At 40.5% G+C, this 27,372-nt stretch overlaps 1 long non-coding RNA gene across 1 annotated transcript in view; it reads left to right on the top strand.

Moving 5' to 3' along the window:
* LOC129348940 (uncharacterized) overlaps positions 1–27,372 on the top strand; it is a 138,146-nt gene that overhangs the window by 49,016 nt on the left and 61,758 nt on the right. The window contains exon 2 of the long non-coding RNA XR_008601707.1: positions 17,232–17,384. This is a non-coding gene — a long non-coding RNA (uncharacterized LOC129348940). The remainder of the gene's footprint in view (positions 1–17,231; positions 17,385–27,372) is intronic.

Below are 27,372 nucleotides of genomic sequence, written 5' to 3'. Positions count from 1 at the left end.
GTGTCAGTGTGTGAGTATGGGTATCTGTGTTATGTTGGTGTGGTTACACTGTTTGTATTCTTCTTCATCAAAGGCCTTTCCATTACACAAGAGACTTTACACTTGATCCTCCTGCTGATCTCCCCGCTGAAGTATGTGCTTCTGGATGTTTGTGTGTGTGCATTGTGCACCATGCAGCACCTTGTTGTGGTGAAGTCTTTGCACTGTAGTAGTTCAGATCTACTTCCCAGATGTGTTATATGTAGCTTAATACCAGCACTGGGATCATGTACACAACAGGATAATATCAACTCATGAAAAAGCCATAAGTAGTGCTGAAATCTGAATCAAGATATAGCAAGAAAATAAGACCTTAAAAGTGCATTTTTAATAAATTACTAAACATATCTTAAAGCCTTTGTCCACAAATGTTCTGAAATTAAATCATTTTTGAAACTCACGATCATATACAGTATAGCACATGGTTCAACAGACTGTCTTGCTGACATTTTGAGGACCATTAACCTCTTTGAAAAAAAGTTTTTCACTGTGTGAAAGTAAAACCATGTTGTTTTTTATCAGACTATTTTTTCAAACTAAGCAAAAGAGGCAAAAATTGTAACATTTTTCATAAAAAATATTATTCAAATACTTGCATAAATTAAGTATCATGTACAATTTCTTGTCTACATTGTTAATGTTAAACCTTTTGGAATCTAAACAAGGACTAAAGATCATCAGCCAAAACAAGGAAGCTCCACAACCAGAAGACTAATCCACAGATAATTCTTTCTTTATGCAGAACAATGTCATAGATGAGATATCGGGTACAGAAAATGTGTGTTTCAAGTTCAGAAAACAAAGAAGACAATAAGCTAAACTTTTAGGTACATTACGTTCAGCTAAAAACATTTTTTTCTGATCACTGCTGTTTTACAGAGCTGCATAAAACCCTGAGTATCTGAATCTGTTCCTTGTATCACTCTGACCTGTGATCAAGATAAACGTAGTCAAGGAGAGATGTTGAATAAAACAGCACTATTTAGTTAATGACAGAAAGCATTTGCTGGCACACCGTGTGTCTGTCTTTTAGCTGTGCTAGGACTGAATGACAACACCGCGATCAGCTTTCTGTTCTTCATTTTCTCAGCGTGCCTCGTCACACTGTGGTCAAAATGTGAGCATCCTTCACACAAGATGCCATTTTTCTGTATCGGTTTCTTCTGTGCTGTTGACACTATAGCAGCGCTGCATTCCTACAGCGGCCTTGAACTTGCTACTTCTAATTTCTCAGGGTCTTCAAGCACCACTGCATTTACTGTGTTTTCGCTGCAAGAACACACACACACACACATGCGAGCACATACACGTTCACAGAGGCTCACTCGCTCATGCAGAGATGAGTGCTGTGTTCCTTCCTGAGGTCCCTTCACACATTAGACCAACTCTAATAATAAAAGGGAGAGGAGTCAGAGTGGATCCTTTGAGTGTTCAGTTGAGGGCGGGTGACCCACTTATCCATTCCTCAGGCTTTGTCTGGGCCTTTGGGTTAACCCACTTACCCACTCCCCAGGCTTCTGCCGGGCCCTGGAGTGAAGGCCGGCTCCTTTTCTCATCAAACAACTGCTCTTAATAAAGGCCAGGGGCTGGGGAGCCTGAAGCCCACGGAGCCTGTGCGTGTATGTACACACACATACCCACATATACAACAGTGCACTCAGAGGATCAGAACAAAAAACCCACTTACATGGTCCCCAGTAGTTTTTTGCCCCAATGTCGAATTTGTTCTAGACCTTATCGTCGTTTGCGATATTGACACACAGAGTTTCTGCTTATGTGTTTTCTGCAAGGGTTAATCTGTGTTTGTGTGTGTTTCTCCTTCTGTGCTTCTGTATCTGTGTGCATATCAGCTTAGAGATCTCTCTCTGTCTCCTCCACCACCAAACTGCATTTGCATTTTAATTATGTCAATGTTTGTTCAAAAGCATGACAGGCGCTCAGACATGACAAAATGGAAATAAGGGACTTAAACTGGGGAATTACAGCCTATTCGCTCATGTTTTGTGCGACGCTAACATGATGTAGATCCCTGTGTCCCGCATGTGAAACCCTTCTTTTTCACGCCTCTTAATCCTGCTATGGGGGTTACTGAGGAGCCTCACTCAGGGGAACCTTAACAGTATCAGAAGCTCAGGAAAGAATCTATTATCCGCCATCAAATTTGCAGTGTGCCATTATTTCTAAAAGTATTGTTTCATGCTTTTTTCTTTTTGTGTAACATTTCTCTCTTGTAACTCCTGTAGTGAATGTGTGCACCTATATGAAGTTCCGTCTTCACCCTCAGTTCCCCTACTCTGTTCTCCTGTATTATGTACTGTCTTTTAGACAGTCTGCTGGCAAGATCAATATCATTTGCATGTTGGAGATGGGACATGGCTAGCCTATGGCTCAGCATAAAGACAGCAAGGAGAAAGTGCTGCTGTGGCTTTGTCAAAATTGAAAAACACATTTACCAACACATACAAAGCTGATTAAATAGTGGGACTCATCAAATTTTTCTTCTGATCCACTCTGCAGGCTAAACTAAGCTAACCACAGCCTGACTCCAGCTCTTTGCTTACAGGCTACTTTAGACTGATTAAGTCTAAAATAATCTTGATATGCATCAAAGTTCATGTTATCAGTTTGAGATTTTAGCACATCCTCATACAACTATAGTCTTATATCTTCGACAGCCTAAAATCACACAGAGCACAAGGGCTCCAACACACAGAAATCATCAAATTCTTTATCTCTCATGTTTCTTGGTGAGGTGCAGTATATTTACGTCTTGTCTGTGATCAAATCCTGCCAATGCTTAAAGTGTGACATGCTAAAAAAGTCATGCAAAAGTGGCACAAGTGGGGTGAAAAAGTCAGCAAACTGACTCAATAATATCACAGCCATGCATATCTAAAGTTTGGTGACATTAGTTACTGATCATACTAGACTAAGTGAGCATGTAGCAGTGAAACCCCTGAGTGATAAAAAGGGATTTTTCTTTCGACTCATTGAAAAACAGTTTTAAATAATAAAATTACAGTAGCTGAATTCCATTTAGCTTCTTTCATTTCAGGGTCCTGGTATTAGTTTGCTGTCACTCTGTCAATACTTACTGGAACACAAAAATGGATGGCAGCCAGGATTTCTGTTTTTAGTTACAGCCACAGTATGAATACATATAGATCCATAAGTTCTCTGCTGCCATCAAAATGTGAGTAGACTAGATGTAGACTGAATAGTTAAAATTGTTTTATCAGTTCTGAAAACCTCAGTCTAGCTAGGTTCTGTTAACTAAACTTGAGTAAATAGATTCAGTCAAGTTAGGATATTAAATTGAAGCAACTCTGTAGTTTTACACAACCAGACAAATTTATTTTCCTTTTACATTTTCTTTGTTTCATTGTCATTTTTAATTTAACATGAGGTGAACTTGCAGCTGCAGCTGCCATTATGTATCAGAATCAATCCAAAGACAACATGTGCGGCTGCTTCCATTTACTGTGTTCAGTAACAGGCTAATTGTACAGGAGTGCGGACTGAATTTATTAACCTTCATTGTGGTTTGGGGTGTTTTCACTATTATGGGAAGAAAAAGCCATGGCTTCATTTTAACACATATTCTAGACACATAGCAAGTTTCCATCATGAATGGGTTCCTCATAGTACAAAAAAAAGAAGTCTCCAGAGAATTTTCTCAAACAGTGAAGGTCTGCTGTTACGCCAGTTTTGTTTCTTTAAAAAATAAAATTAATTAGTTCAATGAGCACTCAGCAGCAAATTAATTCAGTGCCTCATTTCAAGTAAAAAAAACTCAAGGTAGAACAGCTAAAGTGTTCGGGGGAAAAAAAGAAAAAGAAATATCAACTTAGATATTTAAATTAAGTTAATAAGGAAAGATTAGTTGATTCTACTAAATTCTTGCAGTCATTGTCTGCAGTAAATGAGGAAAACCTATTGAGCAAAGGTATGTTTTTTTAATGACTTTTAGTATTTCTTATTTGAAAGCTACATCCAACACAAATTCACAAGCAGCATCCTGAGGTGCATAACAGTTAAACAAGGGAGTACACAAAGTTACACTGAACTCCTGACACACAATCCTCACTACACTTTATAGCTGCCTGTTTTTCCTCCTCCTCCTCCATCTCTCCAGTGAGTGGCAGGGCCAGGATGGTGCTTCTGTTGTGTGTAATAAATGCTGTTGTATTGAGCCCACAGGGAAACCCTACTCTCCTCTCCCAGCCATTACTGTCTAATGGCCAGATGATGGGAGAGACACACACAGAGCCTGTCACAGACAAGCTGATATACTGTCCCGCGATGTGTGCGTACATGCATGTGCGTGTGTGTGTGCGTGGCGCATGTGTCATATAGAGGCTGATATACCACCTTGGCCCCTGGGCAGAAGAGGAGGGGGGGGGGGGTAACAGTAGTAACTCACTCGCAACCTGATCAAGCAGCGATAAATCTTCTGAAGCCATCCTGTTTCCTGACACGCACACGCACACACACACACGCACGCACGCACGCACGCACGCACGCACGCACGCACGCACGCACGCACGCACGCACGCACGCACGCACACACGCACACACACACACACACGCACGCACACACACACACACACACACACACACAGCTCCACCCTCTCACTCCCTCTAACCCACTGAACCCTTAGGGTGACAATGAAAAGGATACGCACATCACTTAAACTGTCCCCTATATGTGCATTACTTTACAGGGGAGCTGTTAGGGTTGTGACTCACAGAGGGAAGCTCCGATTTTGTCTTTTTTTTTTTCCATTTAAAAGTTTTTAAGCAGAGGTATAAAATCACCCTCATTTTCTTCCCCTAACCAATAGATTTTAATTGGATAATGGTCACTTTCTGAGGAGTAAAACGTGTTATAAACATGTGGTTTTTAACTGTCAGGCAAGCAGCCTTGCTCGTCCCTTGGAGCACCAGACGCACTTTCCACATTGTGATTGCTGAATAGAGGTTGTGTTGTATCTTTAGAGACTAAAGAATGGCGAAAATCTGTCTGGTGCTCAGGTGGTTTAAACATCTCAATTTTTTCCTCATGGCTATATTTTGCGGGGAATGTATTGATATTAGTCTGTACTCAAATAGTGCTCAAGGACCAACAATTTGAGATGTTCTAGCCAGTTCTACTATTTGTCAACAGTACTCTTTTCATATATTGTATGTGAGAAATATTTTTTGAATAATATTGCAGAGAAGTTGCTGGTATGCACTGACTACTTGCGCTTGTGAAAGGATAATAAAAGCTTCTTTTAATTAGTTATTTGAGTTATTTGTCTCCTTCTGAATGTTATGCATTGAACTGAGTTTAGGTGAGTAAAACTGTTTTAACTTTTCAGGCAACATGCATGCAGTATTTCATCTTGTCTTGCTGAATGCTAAAATGCCCTTAATGAATTCCAGACTTGGAACTCAGACTTCTTTTGTATCAGGAGCACAGTGGCTGTCAATAAAAATGTTTTTATTAATGTGTACATGGATGTAAGCGCATTCACACACAGATACACACATGCACGCGCACAAGCCTTCACACACGCACACACACACACACACACATGCACACACACCCTCAGAAACACTAGAGAAAATACAAGGACTGGACAGTGCAAGGACACCAACCCACTTCAACTACAATTAGACCAACCTTGAGAGGCACTGGTCCTTTCTCCTCATCCAAGCTTAAAAAATAATTTGAATACCTATATAACTCAATAAAATTTGCTTGCTTTGAATGAAAAAACTCATAAATACCCAAACATTTTGGATTGCACTGCTTTTAAAGCTTGTTTCTAAAGATAAACACTGAAAAGATTATCTTAAAAAATATGCTTTGACTTACTTCACAACCTCCATCCAAGCTGTTTAAACTAACCCGTTGAAGAAGATGATTGTGCAGACTGACAAAGGACTCACAGCTTGTGATGAATATGTATTTTTTTTTTTTTTTTTTAAAAACAAAAACAGATTTGATAATAAGCATACCATTCTTTGTTGTATCCTGCTGACACTGGTCACATGTTTTGAGCCCCAGAGTAACAATTTTCCACCTAATGATAATTAGGTAAAAGCTTCCCAACCTTTCCCTTATATAAACTTTTGTGTACTACCATAGCCATTCCATTCTGCATTCCAAACCCCAAACCTCTTTCAGACGTTCACTGCTTTCTCGTAATCTGGCGATGTCAATCAGGGTCAGACAAAATAACATTTATGTATCACTTTCAACACGACACAAGATTAAACTTCGTACAATCACAATAACAGATATGTATGTGCAATCATCATACCTGGAGTGTGAATGGGTTTAGGGAAGACTTTTTCCACATTTCAGCATCAATGTTGGTCCATTAAACATTACAGACTAATCACAAACCTCATCTACTTTACGCTACAATTTCATCTATTTTCGTCTATTAAATACTGAAGTTACCATAAAAATCCAACATACAGCAGCAAAGACAGAATCTGTATCAGGATAAATTAATGAGACTTTTCAGTAAGACATGTAATCCAGGTTTTGACAAATTGTATACAGGAACTTTACTTTGTTGCTTCCAGCTGTTTGTAGGAGTCTTTCCTCTGAGTTTAATAAATAGCATCAGACAGCAGCAGGATATACAAACAGTGCCTCCAAAGCGAAAGAGTTGTGCGTGTTCAGGTACATGGATCAACAGGGTAACTTCAATTTCATGGAGACAGGATTGGTCAAGGTCCAACTGCAAACCACACTATGTACTTTTCTTGACGTCAGACAGGTGAACGGTCACACACACACTCATAATTTTAAAGCAGATGTCCTCAGGTTGAATCCTGATCTCCATCACAGCTGTTGGGATGTTTTTATTTTATTGTTTCGAAAGCTGAACTTAGATTATTATCACACATGGTTACTGATAAGGAAATCATAGATAAACTAGACAGTTGGTTAGGATAGTTGCACAGTTTGATACACCTCGCAGCAGTTTAGATTTTGTCTTTTTATTCATCATGTAGAGGGAACTTTATTCAGGTCCCACTTATTCTGTCATTTATCCAGGTCATGGTAATAATAAGAGCTAAGAATCCTAATACAATAATCATAATAAAAAAAAATCCTAACAGCTTTAGTGGAATGTAACGTTTTGATTTTTCTTTTTGGATGTTTCACTTCTTGTCCAATAAGAGCAGTCCAGCTATCTTCCACTTAAGCACTTAAGATGTTTTATAATTATTATTGCATTATTATGCATTATACATCACTTTCTGAAGATTGCAATCTAGTGTGTATGGGGGCTGTTTCAAAATGTACCGAGTGAGATATGAAGCGAGATGACTACCTAACTCTAGCTAATGTATAAAACCCATGGATGAATTAATAAAGAGGGATACTTGCAGACACTCAGCCTTGCTGCTAATTTTTCCTCATGGCCACTCGTGGTTTTTGGAAAATCTTGCAAAACGAAAAGATTTTGTTCAGTGTTGCTGAATTGGTGATATATGCAGCATCTTTAAAAATAACTGTTTACGAAGTGAATTTTTTTTTTATTCAGAACAAGCCAGTTTTATTTATAAACCACTTTTATGTATAACTTTCTGAAATGTGTTCAAATCATTTCCATTATTTCCTCCAGAGTCCTTTGAATGCCTTTGGGCAAACTCCAGATGAGCTATCATACCTTTTTCAGGAGTAACTTCTGTCTAGATACTCTACCATACAGGCCTGGTTGATGGAGTGATGCTGGGACAGTCATTGCTGCAGCAAGTTCTCTTACCGTTGCAGAAAACTTCTCTTAGAAATTCTCTTAGAGTAACTGTTGGTCTCCTCACTGACCAAGGTCCCTCTTGCTCAGATACTCAGTTTGACTGGACTCTAGGAAGAGTTGTGGTGATTCCAAACAAAAGTTGAAGCCACAGTGTTCATACAAGCAGTCTAAGCTGTAGAAATGGTTTTGCACCCGTTTACCTCCCCATTTTATGACGGAGGTGTACAGAAAGGTTCCTTGGACTTTATGACTGTGTTTTTGTCCTGACATCACTGTGAATTATAGGATGTTATATACACAGGTGTGTGTCTTTGTAAACTTTGTCCACTCTGTTTAGTTTGCCACAAATGGACTCGGTTAAGCTCCAGACACATCTCAAGGAAAATTAAACCGAACAGGATGCACCTGAACACAATTTGGAGCACCACAGTAAAAAATAATCTAAAAATAAGTACAATTAAATCTAAATAAAACCAAAGTGTGCAGACAGTAAAGGTACAGCATGGGATTCTGTGTGTTAAAAATCTGTTGTCCAAGTAACTGACATATATGCCTATCCACCAGTGACACATAAAATTTGTTCAGCTTGTAATGAAGATGTGAAGCTGCCTGTCGAGGGTCACATGTTTGTGTGTGTGTTCTGCTCTGTCTGGCCCGCGACAGTCTTCCGTCGTAAAGCTCCTGTCTTACCTGAGGATTAGGTGGATCAAACAATGATTGACAGATTCTCTTCTTGTACGCCTCCCCCTCCTGCCTCCTCCTCGAGCAACGGCATGTTTGGGGTTATGGAAGAACACAAGAGAGAAACCATGACTACAACACACTCGAGAAAGCCTGCTGAAAAATAGAGGTCTCCTGAAATTTCACTGCATGTGTTTGTGCCTGCAAACGTTTTTAAAAAAAAACAAAAAAAACATGCATTCTGTGTCCTTCACCACGTGTATGTTCCCCCAGTGTGTATTTGCATGTTCATGTATATGTGGCCATGCATGTGAAAGACTGTGTGTTGGATACAGAAGATGAAAGGTGTGCGTGTTGAGCTCTGCTGTCAGTCCCTGCCATGTTTTACAGCCTGTCCGCTCTGCACAGTGATTAGAGCTGTCGACTCTGATGTGATGACATGGGCTGAAACCACAGCAGGGGAGGGAGAGAGGGAGAGAGAGACAGACAGTGAGAGGCAGTTTGGGTGTCAGATAGAGATCAGAGAGAAAGTTTGAGAGAGGAGGTTTAAGAGAGAAGGTTGACCTTGACAACAGCTGCAGCAGCAGCGTATAAAAGTGTGGACAGGCACTGGACCACGGTTACAAGCCTGATAGTTCAACATACAAGTCCCTACCTGCAGACCTAAAGCTCTCAGCCCACCCATTGCTTACTTAAAGTCAGCATACAGTAACACCTTGTATGGCAGGATAGCAGCCAAAACAGATGATGTTCGTCCCACGTACTGCACATCAGCTCAGAGAATTAAACTTTTAAAAGCGAAGACTTTTTTGCGTGTGCTTAAGAGCCTCAAGGAGGGCATACGCATAGTTGCTCACACTTCTTAACACATGTGTACTTCACAGGCGCCCCCCTCCCCTCTCTTTCACCTTTAGCATGTCCCATTTCCATATGTTCTTAATCGGGCCGGAGGGAGAGAAGAAGGAATTGGCAGGGGGGGAGCAGTACTCAGGTCCTTTTTGGGTTTAATTTCTGCTCCTGCTCTAATAGAGGATAAATAAACACTGCTCTGTTGTGGAGTGTGCAGCTCCTATAGACACACACAGAAACATGCACACAACCTACCTTCTGGTTGTGTGTCCAGTCAAAGCTAATACAGCAGAAAATGGCTTGCTCCCCTGTCCTCCCCGTGTGCTGGTGCTGTTATTACTGCAGCCTAATAAGGCCCAGATGCCTAATATTAGACGTAATCTGTCAGAATAGTTTTGTTTATGTAATTTAATTTTTCCAGGCAGTTGTTTCCAATTAGGTTGTTTAAAATTTTTAATTGAATTAAATGGGAGCTATCTACATGAAGAGAAATGGCAAAAAAATCCTGGCCAGGGTAGACATGTGGGAACAATGTTGTTTTGGTTTGTGTGCGCGCGTGTGTGTGTGTGTGTGTGTGTGTGTGCGCCATGATACACACCTATCATTACAGCTTTCCCATTATTGTCAAGCCTCTCACAAGTAAGGGCTGCAGCGTCTATGGTAATTATGACGTTATGAGGTGGCAATTATATTGAAATGTGTTTGACTGTCAAACGCCCACCACAATGACATATCAGCCCGTTGAGATGGGCACAAAATGGTTGAAATAGAGAGAATGAAAGAAATAATGTTGAATGACTGCTTTGCTAAGAAACTGACACAGAACAAATTCTAGGCAAGAAATAGAGCCATGTACTGCACAAGGTATCATTTAATAAGCTTTGGTTATGACAGCCTAAAATAAGACTTACTTGTAACTTGTAATGTGTAACTTTGTGTTGAAATTTTAAAGTTGCTGTTTTTATCTCATTAAGGCATAATTACATTATATTCTAATTACATTCTCTCTCTGGCTGAAAATTGACCACTATTTTCTTAAATGACAGTCTGAATTGTGAGAATTTTACTAAAATTGAGATGTCTTGACCTCACCTTAATTTCATTTCTACTCAGTGCACTGATTTCATAGTAATTGTTCTTTGTTACCACAAGGGGCACAAATGTGCAGATATGAATGAATCCACTTTCAATGGACTCAGGCCTGACTGTAAAGTCCACAGTGTTGTTCATGAATTGTGCTGCAGGATATATTAGTAACTTGCGTATTTGCCTTCTACTCATTGAAATGATCAAAGGTGTTGCCATGTTACAGCTCAGTGGCAGGGTGGGTAAGTAGTGGGTTAGCAGTGGGTTGTTGGTGATACTTTGTGGAGCGGGCTGTGAGGGCAACCTCTAAAATATCCTGAAGGAAAAAAGAGAAGAGCGCGTGTTAGAGAGAATTCCAGAGGAAAAAAAGGGGAAAAAGAAAAACAAGGATCCCTTCAGCAGTCAGTGCAGTGTTGCGTGACTGGTGTTTCATAAACACACACACACACACCTACAGACGTGCACCAAACACAGACATCGCCCAGCTACGAATTGTGTCCTGATGTGCTTTCTCTCACTGGTAACTGTAGTATGGATGATTTAACGCTTAACTGCAATCAGTGTTAAAGCGTTCCACAGGGCTCACTCAGACGTAGCTGCTGTGTGTGTGTGTGTGTGTGTGTGTGTGTGTGTGTGTGTGTGTGTGTGTGTGTGTGTGTGTGTGTGTGTGTGTGTGTGTGTGTGTGTGTGTGTGTGTGTGTGTGTGTGTGTGTGTGTGTGTGTGTGTGTGTGTGTGTGTGTGTGCCTCCCCCAGCCATAACAGACTCCTGGGCTGTTTAGAGAGGCTGGCTACAATGCGGAGGACAGATGTGGAAAACCCCTGGCTCTCCAGACAAGGGCCTCCTTCATCCCTCCTTCTCCTGTCCTTCACTAAGACGGAGGGACGGAGGGATGGAGTTACTGAACTAACTTCCTGGATTACATCAAACACCCCTCTGAAAGCAGGGCAGCCGAACCTCCCACCTCCTCCTTCTTCTCTCTATCACTCTCTGCCTCGCTCTTTCTCTCTAAGTCTTCCTCTGCACAGAGCGTATCTCTCCATCTTTCCATCCAGACGCATGCACAAACACAGCAATGTCCGGCTCTGTCTACTCTGCTGAAACACAGGCCCATATGGTCTTTTTCTACTCTCTTTGTGATGAGGTGTGCGTCTGCCTGCATTTCAAGAAAACACTTAGTCATTATGACATCATCACAAACCGGATGCAAGGCTGTGAGACGCACATTAGAGACATCACAAAAAAAAGGATAAACTACAAAATGGAGAAAAGTTTTACACAACCATGAGAAGAGCTTTGCAGTTTGACAAGGGATCCAGTAGTTGAATGAGTTGAAGCATTAAGCAGCAGGTGTTTGTGCTGTGTAGAAGGCATGGCCAGAGCAGCGAGCTGCAGAGGGCAGTCAGTAGCCACTGAGCCACGGAACAAGTTGGGGATTGGGATTGGTTGTTATCTGCCCAGCCGTCTGCAGCTGTATTTACAGCCTTTGTTTGTTGTTCCCTAAGCAGTCGGAGATATGCGAGTGTGTGTGTGTGTGTGTGTGTGTGTGTGTGTGTGTGTGTGTGTGTGTGTCTGTGTGTAAGTGTGTGTTTGCTGTTCCCTGTGCGGCCCAGGGAGGACTGGGAATTTTCTGTGTCAGTGCGTCGGAGGATTTTGGCTGGAGCTTTGTTGATCCTGTCTTTGTTGATCCCGTGTTGTTGTAGTGAGGGGGGCAAGAAGATTGAAGCATTAGCCATGGCAGCCAGGACTTAACCCTCTCCCTGCCCCCTCTCTGCCTTTACCCCACCCCTGAGCCTGGCCACTGGGCAGGGCTAGACACCCCCTCTGACCTATCCCAAGTAGTTACCAACTCCTGCATACAAACAGTGCGAAAATGCTCTTGGTTCCCCTCTTGGTTTTGTGTCATGCTCTCTGAAGCGAGCCAACTTTCAATTATTGTCCCGCTGGTTCACTGAGGCACCAGTGGCCAGAGGTGTGTGATGCTGAATGTGTGTGTTAACGCTCAGTTTGTTTGTGGCTGTGAGCCAAGTGATCCAGACGCCTTTATGCTTGTCTGACCAGTTAAAAGATAGCGAGTTGTGTGGGTGTATGTTTGTATGATTGGAGATAAAGCCTCTGCTTTCATTAAACTACACTCCACATCTGATGGGCACCAACGTCTTGGCACTGTGTTTTTGGCATCGTAAATGCACATACATACAGTGACTTGTTTTAAATTGACTAGTTCTCAGACCTCTGTGAGCTGTGACCTATCCCTCGCTGAGCATCCTGAAGGTCAGGATAAAAAGTGGTCCATCTAAAGTGGAGTGGAGGCTGGAGGCTTTAGCTTTCCAGTGTGACCTTGCAGTTCCAACCCAGCAGTGGAAGACACACTGCTCTGCTCTACAGGAAAATCCTAATAACACTGGAGCAAGAGGAAATGAGAAGAAACTTCAGCACCATGCATATAGAGAGGCAAATAACTACAGAACCCTCTTTTATTTGTTGGAATAACTGTGTTGGAACAAATGATGTGTAGTTTAATTAAACTGTGACCAGAGGCCAAAGAAGTTCAATCCATTTGGGTTATCTAGACAGGTGCAAGCATCTGTGCATGTTTGTGTCTTTCCTCTTCATCTCTTTTTTTGTCAGTGTTGCCCAGGCTTGCCAAAAGTGTGCTAACACACAGTTTTCAGTCAATCAGTTGGTTTGGGGAAAACCAAGAACAAAACCTGGCCCATAACAGTACCTTTCAGACTGACCATGCCTGATATATAGAACTGAACAAGAACTACACAAAGTGATATTTTTGCTGCTTCTTCTATAAAGACAAAGCTAACTTACTTACAATGCAACACAACAAACTGCCAGCAGAGAACATAAATGACTTCTACAAGCCATTAATTACACTATTCACCTATAACCAGTCAACAATATAGAATCCTTAGATAGCAAAATCTGCTTACCTGTTGATAAAAACACTTGTTCTCAGTATTGATCAGATAAACTGGTAAACTCAAAATATCTGTCTCTACCGTTCTTGTCCATTCAGTTAAAATGCAGAACAGAACTTTTCACAGGCAAAATTGTGATGCTCCTTCAAAACAGGAGGATTTCGAATGCTTTTATCTGCTGTCACAAGCATAGACTGTACATAAAAGATTGATATAGTTATTGTGATGCCACAAAGTGGTCTGTGGATGACTGATTTGAAGTCTCGAATTTGGCCGTTGCCATCTGGCTCTTTTTGAAATGAGTGAGGATGCGATGACGAGAGAGGATCTGATGGAGAACTTGAGGTTACGATGTACAGTTATACAACATCAACTTGTCCCTGGGATCATATCACAAGGATCCCCATCCTAAAACATGCAAAGCTTTATCATCAGTTTTCCTCTAAATGAGACCGTAATTTACAAAATGAACACTATGCTGTATTTTAACATTTTTAGAACTGGTGATTGAGACCATAAACTCACTAGAAAAATGTTTCCTGATGTAGCAGATCAAGGAAGAAATAGGTTAATTTTCTTATAGTCTTCTATACATCCTAGTTTTGGCAGCCAGAAGTGTCACCCTCTGGTGACTGTTAGAAAGAATGCAGTTATAAGAGAGTTCTCTTGGCTTCACTTTACAGACTCAGAGGCATTTCCCTAACAATCTATGGGTCGTTCCTGTGAAGGTTTGCACCACCTCTTGGCCTCACCTGCTCTAAGTTCTTGCAATGGAAAGCTGCTTGACTGCTGGTTAAAAAGTACGAAGTTGCATAGGTAGTATAACGTGAAAAAACAACAACACAGGGAGTACAACAGTGGTTAGTAGAAGGATAGGATGACAATAATGAAGCTAGATCGCATCTGTTTTCTTTTGTACTAATGGTAGCTGTTTTGTTTGACTTCTAAGTTGTCCCCTGCTAAATATTAGAAAGAATGCAGATTCAAGGCACTTACTTGTTGCTGTCACTTTTCGGATACGGAGGCTAAAGCCATCTTTTGTCTCTGATCGATGTTCACAACAGCGTCAAAATGTTTCCATGATGAAATGGTCTTCCAAAATCATTGACGAAGAGTTCCTATTTTATTTTTGCAGTGTTTGTGTTGTAATGCAGCAACAAATGGATCTTTGTGCAACACACTGGCTTAGGGGAAGGTTTAAAGGGTTTGTTGCAAAAACTAAAATCTTTGGAGATGAGCAATGGAAAGGAAGTGAACTGAGAAGAAGCAGAGCTTTGCAGACAGGTAAAGCAGGGCTTTGCAGACAGGGAGAGGGTGAACCAGTGGCTGAACTGGAGGAGAGAGGCACTTGGAATGGCTGAGGACAGCGAGTAGGGAGGCAGGTTCTTGGTGGTGAAGGAGAACTGTAAGCAGTACAAAGAAGGAGCATGGATAAAGATGAGAATGGCTGGCAGATAGATGGCTGTTTAACAAAACAAGCTGGCTGGCACATGGAGAAGAGTTGTAAGGTACAGGGAAACAGATGGTTCTTACAGAAGAAGATCTCGGAGAGCCAAAGCAATCTAGGTAGTTGATTTGAAGTGGTCTAGATGCCACTGTGGGTGACAGAACGATCTTGTGATGATTGAGAAAAAGACAGAATCGATATACTACAGGATCGGGCAAGGTAATGATGAGCAGGTGCGCCAGCTGCAGGTCACACAGAAAGGAGTGGCCACAGCCACAACACACATGAACACAAAGACAGACCATACAAGTCTATTTGGCACATCTGCCACACATACATGGGCAGTATTTTTACATCAAACATGACATTGAACCTGAAATGCTAATTGTCATTATTGTGCTCAAAGTCAAGTTGTTTCCACTGTAACTAAATTTGTGAGACAGCACAAAACTCTAATTCCCAGTAGTTGTTTCTACAAAATATATAAACACAATACATCATAAACAATTCCCAGTACATTGTATTACCAAGTTACATGGCATCACCCGTATCATTATAAACGCAATCACACCAGCAGTACTGAGAAATCAAACACCCTGCTCCACAAATCAAACAGTTCATAGCAGGGAACGGAAAATAAGAACAGCCTTTCAATAAATGTCTTTTGCTATATTGTGAGAGTTGAAAACACGTTTTTGACATGTTGACTATTGGTAGAAACTACGAAACTGAAATATATGTACCCATTTTTAGTTTTCCTCAAAACGCTTTCTCACCCTCTCCTGTTTCAAATAAGCTTCCCTCCTATGGCTCTTCCTCTCTTGCCAGCAGGCACAGCAGTCACCTGCAAAGGATTAAGGGGGTGCGGAGGTGGTGGGCTTCTGGTTATTGTGTGTGTTATGGTTGTTTGTGCCTCTGTGCTTGGTGGGTGGTTGTGGTTTGGTAGGTGTTCAGTGACCTACATAGTCTCTATTCAAACCTTGACCCGGCTGACTCATACTGGTTGATCTCGCTGTCTTGCTCAGACTCGTAGATCTCATGTTCATCTTTTAGCGGACACCTTCTGCAGTCCTGAGACATACTGAGATTTAAATGCACTCTAATGATTTATTTAGAACCAAAGCAGGGCAATGCTCCAGTTTTTGCAACTTGAACATAGGTTGTCTTGCATGATGTAACTATAACTCTCTGGCTACAATGAACGTATAACATCTGTGGACTGTTAATGCTGTATCACTATACTTCCATTACACCAGGCATGTGAGCAGCATGTAAGTGGTACATTTACACCGCAGAGATCTGCACTGCAAACATAAAAATAGACCACTGTTTTATTTATGTATTTTTTCACAATGTATGCACAGCCTTTTTAGAAAGCAGTCAAGTGTCCGTATTTTTTAAACCACAAGAAAAGAAGGTTTGTATCAAACAGGGATTGATCGTCTTGATCATCCCATCTGTATTTATTTGCCAGCTGATAGTTGCTTTGTACCTTTATCCCTCACAGACTCTACTATTGTCTGCCATCTCACCCATTATACACAAACTCATTGAAGTTTCACAGCGCTGTGCTGGGTCCAGAAGACAAAGACACAACAATCTCAAAAAGAAACCTCAACATTTTTTTTTTGCTACATCCCAACACCGCACGTGCACTGCAGGTGTGTAACCATTAAAAAGATACATTCCGCTGCACATCTGATCTACCAACATTCTTCATACGTTATGCGTTCAGTGTAGCCACAGTGTCCGAGTAACCATAGGTCTTTAAAGGTTCTTTTTTTCTTGTAGCATACACAATGTCATTAGGTTTCTTTTGGTGGTTTGACAGAACGTGTGCAACAGAAGTCACTGAGTGAACTGAACAAAGCCCCAGCTCTTTGGTGTTCTTTTCCAGTTTTTATAGTGCTTTTTTTTCTGTAATTTTCCTTGAGGATGAATAACGCTATCTATCTATCTTTATTGTAGAAAGTATGGGTAAAACCATTGGCAGCAATGGTCAAGTATTACATTTTAAAATCATACTGCGATGGCGATCCACGAAATAACTGCTTTACCCCACAATAAAGAAACAAACTGAATCTACAAAATGTTAAAATAACATTAGTCTGTGGTTCTACACAGAAATACCGACTAATACAAGCATACTTAGCATATGGCATTCGTCCCCTTTGCACTGCAGGCCTTTATGGCACTCTGATGTGTCACAGTAGGGAAAACGCAGATGATAATAATAACATTAATGACGGCTGAATGAATTCCATCCTCTGAACAGAACAGGTATCTTTAATATTATTAGTAACACCTGCGCTTCACTATACAGCAGGCTAAGTCCAATTTCTTCAGAATCCATACACATGTTCCAACATTCCTTCTTCATGCCTCCTCCAAAAGTTTTTCTGTTAAATTTGCTGTGTATGTGTGCCTTCAGACAGGTTTGAACCAGGATGTTTTGGCTGCTTGCAACCTCACTGGACCAGGACTGAACACATACACATCCTGCTGAGTGATCCTGCCCACTAAGCTGTCAATGGATTCATAATATACGGAAAGGATGTTACTTCACTGCAACAGCAGCATCACGGTGAGCAAGCTATTTCATCAGTTAGCTTAGCATCAGCCTAAGATGAACGGTTCAGCTATTTTTAATGAGAAATGTTGAAATTTCCAGCAAAGTAGTATCCGCACAAAAATATTAATGGTCTAAAATGATATAAATATATCATATTAGTTTGTTGTGCCACTGTTATTTTAAAACAGGTTTATTGTTAAGTATAAGGCATCACAGCTCTAAAACCTTACCTTATAATAAACAACTAAATCTTCCATTGCTGTAGTTCCTTCATGCTTGTAGAACAATGCTGCTCAGTTGTTGTATAATTTCCGATTGATAAGTCCTGATAAGACTGCAGCGGTGGATTTGTAGTAGGATCGCAATCATGTGATCGTCAGCAGTAAGCTAGCGTTGCGTTCACTTGTTGTCATAGTTACAGTGACGCTGTGCTGCTATCTCGCAATGATAGAGAAATCTACAACAAATCCGTGGATCCAGACTATAAGCTGCATCACTGCCAAAATCTAATCACTTGGTCCTTGTGTCATTTCAGCCCTTCTCTGAAAATTTCATACAAACCCGTTATTCCATTTTTGAGTAATATTGCACACAGACAGACAGAGAGATTAATAGACAAACGTATGTCGATTGTCACATAACTCTGCCGCGTTCCTTGATGGAGTAACTATTTGCCATTATTTTGGTACACTCACAGTCGAAGCTCCTGAATCCTCCGTCATGATGTATTACAGGCCACTTCCATAGACTGCATATAAAAGATTAATTTAGCGATAGTCACATCTTCCATTGGTTTGTAAATGGTCGTTGCCACCTTGGTCTCTTAAAGCTGGTTGCACAAATTGAGTGGTGGATCCAAAACCACAGTTTCTGAATGATTAGGCTTTAAGCTTATAGACTGATTGTGTGAATTAAGTTTTAACTGCTAAATTCAGCCAATTTGAATGAATTATTCAAAGAGTAAAATAGATTTTAAAAATAAGCGATATATTTTACAGTTGAAATTCAGAACAGACAACAATAAGAATTACAACTATACATTAACATAAACTTGACATGGAAAGTGCTTTACAAGGGATATTTCAAAGTATAGAACCTAAAGTATTCTACCAAAACTGGTCTATATGTCTCTATCCCACCCAAAATGAGCTTCTTACCTATTGTTTATAGGTGGAATGACTATGGCTAAATATTTCTCAAACATAAATTGCCAGGCTTTTGAAAACTGTGCATCCAAAGCCAAGTCATATCTGGCAACTTGTGTTTGGACAGAGCTGACTTACGTTTGGTGAAGATGGAACACAGCCAAGTGTGCTGATACTCAGTTGGAATTGGTTTGACTACACGGAAAACTCAAAGTAACACACAATAATATTGTCGCAACCTGTCAATTACAAGGTAGCAGCAGCCTATTTATTATATTTTTTGTTTTATTCTAAAAGAGACTACAAATTAAAAAAGGAACACCATGTTATATTTTAAAATGTGTTAAAGTCATTAGGAAAATGTTTACTGAGGTAACAATTAAAGGAGAAGCTGAGTTATTGTTTCACAGGCTTCTATACAATCTGATCAGTTTTTCCACCAGAGGTGGCGCCCTTATTTGGCTGTTAGAAAGAATGCGGCTGAACGGCACTTAGCCTTCACTTCTCAGACCCGGAGGTGATGTCCTTTTACATGCAGTCCAGTCCTGTGAATGTTTGTGCCAATTATAGCTGCCCCGACTGCCTGAAGCAAAAAGCAGATACCTAAAACGTATGAAGGTGCGTTTTTATTAAGTGTAAGTACCTGATACAAGAAGTAGGAGAGTCGGTAATAAAAAGCTAGAATTAAAAAATTTCAAACATAAGTAAAATGAAAAACAACAGCAAATCTAATGATAAGTTATGTCCTTTTTTGGGTTCTGAAAACTATTTTCATTGGCAGAAAAAATAAATAGTCAGATGACTGGAGATTTCCTCCACTTTCCAAGCAGCTCAGGTATGTCTACTGGATAATGTGTATTGTATGTAGATATGCACAAAGATTATTCCTAAGTACTAATTATTGCTGTTATATAAAGGTTTTGGTACTTATCTAGGATGATATGATATCCCCTTACATACAATTTCACCTGTTTCACCCTACTTTTCATTGACATTTATAATAGTAAGGCGTGTAAATGCATTATATTATATTATATTATATTATATTTTATTATATTATATTATATTATATTATATTATATTATATTATATTATATTATATATTTTTGAATGGTTTTGACCTTGTAAATACTGGTGATGCCACTGATTGTCAGTGTTATCTGCCATCTGATTTCTGTGTACTTACTTGTTCAGTCAGTGAATTAATTATTTAAAGTGTTAAAATTCGCATTATAGCTGTGAACCAAACAAAGGAATCACCGTCCTTGTGCTTTTTTTTTTTTTTTAGTTAGCAGATATTATGCAAGGGAAGGGTTCAAGGTTTCTGATTGGCTCGACTTTTGTCGTGAGCCGTCGTAAAAATTGCCTCAATGCAGTTTACTCAACAAACGTCTGAGGTATAGGAGGGGATAGGAAGAGGCAGCGAGATCATTCAAAAGCTTAATTAGGCACATCAACACAGGTGTTAACAAAAGGAAGACAGTACAAAAGGCAAGAGTACAATAGTGAAGGAGAACCAGATATTATGAAAAAGGCAGAGAAAGATGTAGAGAAAAGGAGCGATTTAGGTTTTGTGGGTGTTTATGCTGGGAGGTCTGTAAGGTAAGGTGACAGCGCTGAGTGCACATTTATGTGCACGTTAGCGCACACGTGTGTCTATGTGCACCGTGTGGAAAAGCAATCACACAAACAAATTAATTAGTCTCCCCTAGCAAAGGAGTTTGATAAATTGCTCGTCTCTTCTGCCACCTCGTTGCTCCCCCTCTTTCTCTCTTTCTCCCTTCCACCGTTTATCCATCTCTCATATCCTCTTTTTTTATGTCCTGGTCTCTTCCATGCAATAAACATCTCATTACATTGTCACACTTTTAATTATATTTGTTCATTGTCTGCTATTTTCCTGTTTTGCATTGTCTGTTTCACGCACACGGGCGCACAAAGTCACGCCTACAAGACGAACTCCCACAACGTACAGGCTTATTTTCACGCAGCTCGTTTGACTTATTTAGGCCGCCGTGCCGCAGAGCTATGCTCCACCTGCATTTAGATTAAGTAATATGTTTTAATTATTCATATTTCCTATTTTTATTAGACCACTTAACTGCAATATTATTCCCCCAGTTTGTCAATGAGCACTCTATACAGCCATCACCAGGAGCCACAGAGAGCAACTTGAACAACAGAAATATGCAACAGACACAAAACGTATTCATGAGTTATTTTCCCTGTGTGGGCGCTGGGGGCTGGAATGAAGACTGGGTCTCTATTCAATTATCACACTCAGTCGCATGCATGCACGCATTCACTCGCACACACACACACACACACACACACTCACACACGGTGGCGTTAAGCAGTGTGCACTCATTAAACACTCTCATTATACACAGGAGGAGATCCCTGCAGGTGCAGTTTACCAGAGTTTAGTTCATTTCCTGCTCCTCCTCCTCCTCCTCCTCCTCCTCCTCTTCCTCCTCTCTCACATCTCTTTCTCTCTCCTGCTCTGTCTTCTTCCGGTGTTATTTACCTCACTCACGAAAAACTTATCTCAGCAGGAGAGTTTGTCTTTGTATGTCCGGTGTGAGGAAAAAGGCTTTGTGACCCCTTAAACCCTTTGAAAAGAAATATGTCCGACGCACAAGACTCTATTCTAAACCTGTTTGAGATGGATGACTTGGCACCAGTAGAGGCAGGTGCGTCAACATTTTATAAACCTCATGGGACATAATAGAAACCTGGCAAATACCTGAACATCAGATCTTTATCGCTACTCATTTATTCTGTTTTGCACCTCTCAATACTGCTGCCATCTAATTTAAAGGCCTTTCCCCTGGTAGAAACCTGATTATTCACTATGATTCATATGCTAAAGTGAGAGAGTCTCTGAATGGCTGTTGAGCGGTATTATTTTAGGCGACTGAATGTTTCTTTGTGGCAAACCTCTCATTTTCTCTGCATGCTCATAGGCTTTCATACTTCTCTGATTGACACGCACACAAAAAAGCCCTTTATACCTGACCCATTACAACTTCAGATGAGCCTGTTCAGAAAGCGTTAGGCTGTTGCGCTGTGTGTGAACGGCTGTATGTGTGTGTGTGTGTACATTTGAGAATGTGATAATAAGGACAGAGAGCACTCTCAGCTGGTGGTGCTGTTCAAATAGTTTCACTGGACTGTGGCTACCTGAGCACAGATAGTTCTATTGTCTGTGCCCTGGCGAAACCCCACAACCCCCCAAATTTGCCTTTTATGGTTTATAATCTTGTCCCTCCTGAGGAGAGCAGATTTCATGACCTTCAGAGTAAGGAAATGAAAATTGTGAAAGTTGGCAGAGTTAACTACAGATTTTTCACTGTGAATAAAAGAAGCATTATGAGTGACAGACAGCCTTTGGTGAAATCAGTTTGAGTTTTTATTTTCAGTTTTCCAGCTCTACATTTACTGCACGTATGCCGCGCAGCGTTCCACATAGTTAAAAAGCGCCGCCTGAAACGTCTTTGTACTCCTAAGGAGAGAAAAAAAAAACCAGTCACATTTTAAATTTAGAGGAGAGTCCGTGCCAGATGTTTTAATTAATTTACTGTAATTCATTCATCAATGTCCTGGCTTTTTTCCTTCGCAAAGTGAAGAAATAATCCATTTGTCTCTTGTGTGCAGCACTGCAGTCCTTCTGACCTACTTTCCTTTTCTTTTTCCGCTCCCTGCTGCCATCTTCTTTCTACAACAATGATGGAATAAGTTTGGCATTGTTTTTGCCTAGTGGCCTCTCTTTAGTCAAACTGAACCCGGCTTCCTGGGTATATTTGTTTTATTTATTTACTTCAGCTGCACCCATGAATGCTGCTCCACTCTAAACAACGTGCCTAATTAGATCTGGTTAACCAACAGTGAGCTTTAAATGAATTTGTGTTCTAAGTTATTATGTCAAATTTTAAAATCTTGTCTGTATTGATTTTCCAGTATACAATTCAGACTAAATTTCTAATTGGGAAACCTTATTTTCACTATTTTTTGCTATATATTTTCACTATTTCATGCTGTTTACAAACATTTGCTGGTTTATTGTACAATCTGTTAATTTCTTGGTCTTACTTGACCATGACAGGTGAGTATGGAAGCGCAGGGCCATTGACAGGATCGAGTACAACAAGAAGTCAAACAGCTGCCTTGGGAAAGGAGAATAAGGGAGTCTAACAAAAAGATCTTTTAAGATGAAATGCAGCACAAAGTATGACCGAACTCCTCACCTCACCACTCTTTCTGTCTCAGTTTGTCAAATCCGCCCTCTGCCCGAGTTTGTTGTCACCTATAACTCATTCCTCACTTCACCCGTCTCATTCATCTTTGTATCATCTAATTCAGCAAAACTGGAACAAAACTTATCTGCTGAAAGGCTCAGGATGTCAGATGGCATAAAACCCTCTGTTCCACAAAAGCTAAACCCACCAACCTTTTAGATTCAAAGCAACAGACGCACTTCACATGATGCAATCATTTTGCATTGATTGTTCCAATTCTCACTTGCATTCAGCTGTTTTTTTGTTCGGTGAGAGATAACATTCAGGGAGAGAGTTATATTGTGTGTGTGTGTGTGTGTGTGTGTGTGTGTGTGTGTGTGCGTGTGCGTGCGTGCGTGCGTGCGTGCGTGCGTGCGTGCGTGTGTGTTGCAGAGATGGGAGTTGAGGAGGCAGCATCCCACCAGGGTTTGGATTCTTAAACATGCCTCACTGTCTTTTGTTTCATAATGATGCAATAGTGATGCAGGGTTGTCAGTGTGCGTTCATGTGTGTGTGTCAGACAGTGAATGAGGTAGAAGTTGGGAGTCAGTGCTGATCTGAGCATGTTTTTAAAGCTTTTTTTTCCAACCTGCAGGAAATTATAGGTTCTCTATTGATGAGAGAGGGAAACCCCTCCCATCTCAACCATGCCATCTATAGACGTGTGTGTGTGCACGTCCATATGTATGTGTGTGTGCGTCTGCGTTCACTCGCATAGATGTATTTGCAGATGTGCGTGTGTGAGTGAGTGGCAGGGCTGCTATCTGTGCCATCACACGTGGACGTGTGTGTTAATAGAGAATGCCCCACGCTGCCACTGCCTTTGTTTGCCAAGGACATACATATGCATGAGGCCTGTGTGTGTGTGTGCATACGTGTGTGTGTGTGTGTGTGTGTGTATGTGTGTGCATGGGGGGGTTTACTAATTACTAGATTTCTATCATGAATATGTATGGGCGCATCCTTTATTATGGGATTGGCTTAAACGCATCACACAGACGGACGAGTGGCAGGGGGGGAAGAAGCGGGGGTGAGGGCTTGAGAGGGGAGACACTTCTTCAGGAAAAAAAAAGGAGACAGAAAAAGGGAGGTTTTTTTGGCCGCCTTTGCCTTGAACCTTCAACCTCCACAGTGCTTGTTTTTATTTAGCAAAAATAACATTTGTGTATCGCATTAGTCTGCCTTAAATATTTCACCACACTGTGACCATTCGGGATAAAGTTTATATGCAAGCAAATGATCAAACAAAAGAAGTGCGGAGGACAGATCTCTTTTTCCCCTCAAGATTAATCCTATTTAGGTCACATTATAAGTAGATTCCAACCCCTGGTGTCGCCTATTTGACAATATTAGCTGTTCTTTTTGTGTCCTGATTATGTAATATTGGTTGCAGTCATTTGTAATATTTCTGATGAATGACAAATATTTCTTTTAATATCTTTGAACTAGATTAGAAGCTTATAATAAGGTACTTTTTGTATGTAGGATGACTTTCCACACATGGCCTCGACAAGAATAAAATCTGTTACATATCAGGATTACATCTTTATCAATGACAGTTGACATTAATAAAGCTCATTTTAATGATATTGTTAGACAAGTGGAAGAACTACTCAGAGCTTATACTTATGATGAAATAATATTCATATTAGGGACGTGTCAACAAATTTTCTTACTTGTTTGATGTTTTAACCTGAAAAAATGCATAATATTTTTTAGATAATCCTTTGTTTGTATTGCCGAATTTTGCTCTGTAAAACATCTAGTTATGTAGTTATCAAATACATGAATTTGTACAATACTATAGTCTAAAATATTGTGAAATAATATGTAATTTTCCGTATTCAAGTACAAGTATCTCAAAACTGTACTTAGGTCTAACTTGAAAATGTCCAACTTCTTTCTCCCACAGCTCACAATTTATTAGAGTAATATCATCAAAGATAGGCTTTAGGTGCTAATACAGCCACACATATATTCTCCGTAACACCTACTGAAGATAAAACTGAAGCTTTCCCTGTCCATGTGTAGAGCAGCTAAGCACTGCACCACTTCATCTCTGAATCTCCCTTTTTTTTGGTTTCCCCTCGACTCTCAGCGCTTCAGCCCTATTTTTCACACACAATGCACAAACGGTCCCAATTTAAACTTACACTCATGCGATCTGACATGTATACAAAATACCAGGCATTAAGTATTTTTCTGTCTTGTATTGTTTTTCCACATGGACAAACTCAATTACAACATTCATGTCTTTTGTTGTGGAAACGGTTCCGAGTGAGAGGTGCGGGACAAAAAAGAGCAGAGGAAGTCATGGGAGATGTAAACAACGTACACAGAACTAACAGCAGGTGGTGGAAAAGGACGAATCTCATAATGAGTTAACACCTCTAAACTGTCACTGGAGACTCTCTGTGGATCTCCTGCATTCCTGTTAATCAGCTTTTCTGATCATGCTGCTGTCTTATTTTAGTGACGTTGAGCATCATTGTTTTTTTACTCAATGAACAAATGAATGAGAGCAGGTGATGACTTTTAGACTGTTAGATTACATCAGCAGGAGGGACGCTCTGCTGTGATTGGTTGTTAAGGAACTGCTTACGCTCCAGTGTATGTGACTGACAGAGATTATGAAACCTGTTATGTGAGATGGTAGCGTTTCCTCTCAGAGCACTTTTTGTTGTCATTTGCTGGGGAAAAGAACAGTCAACAGCAAACTGCATCCACACATTTAAAACTAAAACTGCTAAGTTAATGTTCTACTAACCCAAACAGTACCGTCTTATCGTAACCATTATTGTTTCTTAGTGTACTTTGCTGACTTGCTAGCGAGCTATCTAACAAAATTAGAGAAAAAAACAAAAGCTGAATTACTTTCTTTAAGATTGCAGATTGAACCGTCAACTACGCAACCAGTCCTGCCAAGGCCAATAAGATAAGATAGTTAGTAGCTGTTTTTCAATATAATTGTCTAGCAAATTTAAAGCAAACTTTTGAAATGTTGTAAAAAAATTCTAACTAAATGGTTGTGCAAATTGGACTTGTTACCATTAATTGCCTTGGAGCAGAAAAATGTACTTGCGATATCGACTACGTTAGGAATGGCTGTAATAAAAGGATCAGAAAAAGTTGGAAACAAAACCAGTTCTTTGCTGGCCATTCAAAAACACTGTAAGAAGAATAAAACAAATGAAATCTGGGAAAGAAAAATGGAATTTGCTAGGAATTGATTTGAGTTCGAGAAAGTGGCAAATTATCTTCCATGTCAGCTGATGTCGGCCATATTTCTTGCTGTCCAGAGGCGAGGACAACCAAAGAAGCAGAAACAGCTGATTGGTGAGTTAGAGTTAAATGCTCACTATATTAGAACTTATTCCAAGAAAAATGTTTTCATCACCTTTTTATCCACATTAAGTATTTTTTTGAAAAGTCAAAAAAACACTTTAAGTACAACATTATTAGAACATTTTTCAAATTTTGCAATTTCTTTAAATTTCTTTCTGATGCAATCCTTCAAAGATCACACAAAAGCACATTGTGGAAATGCAACTACAGTTCATCATTTATGGTTTTCTCTTTAGCATCACCAGTTGCTGAACATTTTAAATGACCAATCACAGCAGAGTGTCCCAGTCTAGCACCGACCTATTATCTGCCTCTGCTCTCACTTACTTTTTGTCTCTTACCATACACTTTTTTTGCTTTCACTTAAGCTGCACCTTACTTCTACTCACCCGAGCCTCTGAAATCACACAATCAGAGGACTATGAAATCTGCTATCTCTCCCTCCCGTCCCTCCCCTCCCTCCCCCCACCCGATGCTATACCTTTGACAATAGTCTGGCAATCTGAGCAGAGCGAAGGAAATAAAGGAGCAGGACAGGTTTTTAAAGAAGGGAGAATGTCAACTGTCAGTCTGACTGTGATGTTGGAATCAGTGTAAGCCATCAAACTTCCATCCCGAGAGAAAGGAGAAACAGAAAAGGGAAACAGAGGAAGAAGGTGGCGCGTATTTAGCCAAACTGTGAAAGGGAACGACAGGGGGGTAGGGGGGCATGAAAAAGAAAGGGTAGCATGAGTGCATGCAAGGTAAAGAGGCTGGTCACCCTTAGTTTGGAGGGCTTGATTTGCCGTTTTATTCCAGAAGCGGCTCTCAGCGTCTGTCCACCTCGTGCAGGGTCTGCTGTGGCGCTGCGGGTTTGAGTGTTTGAGAGGTAGAGCTCTTTTTTTTCCTTTTTCTTTTTTCATCAGCAGAACAGTACAGATGTAAGGTAGAGAGAAAGCGAACGGGGTGAGGTCTGGGCTGCCGGTGTTTGTGAGCATTAACACAGACATCACAAGTTCCTGGTGAGAGAGGGCAGCAGGGTGCAGCAGGGCATTGAGCTGGAGAGAAAGAGAGGTTGCAGAGGAGAGGAGAAGAGGAGGAGAGGAAGAGAGGCGGCTATGTTTGAAGAGAGCTGTTGAGATAAATCAGTATGTTTACGTTCTGGAGGAACAAAGTGTTCCGTTGGCAGAAGAGCACTCGACTGTCCGTTTCCCCTTGGACTGTTTTTACTGGACCCTTTTGTGTGTGTGTGCA

Source organism: Amphiprion ocellaris, chromosome 5 (assembly GCF_022539595.1).
Source record: "Amphiprion ocellaris isolate individual 3 ecotype Okinawa chromosome 5, ASM2253959v1, whole genome shotgun sequence".
In the NCBI taxonomy this organism is placed as follows: Eukaryota; Metazoa; Chordata; class Actinopteri; family Pomacentridae; genus Amphiprion; species Amphiprion ocellaris.
This window is presented reverse-complemented; position numbering and strand designations above follow the sequence as displayed.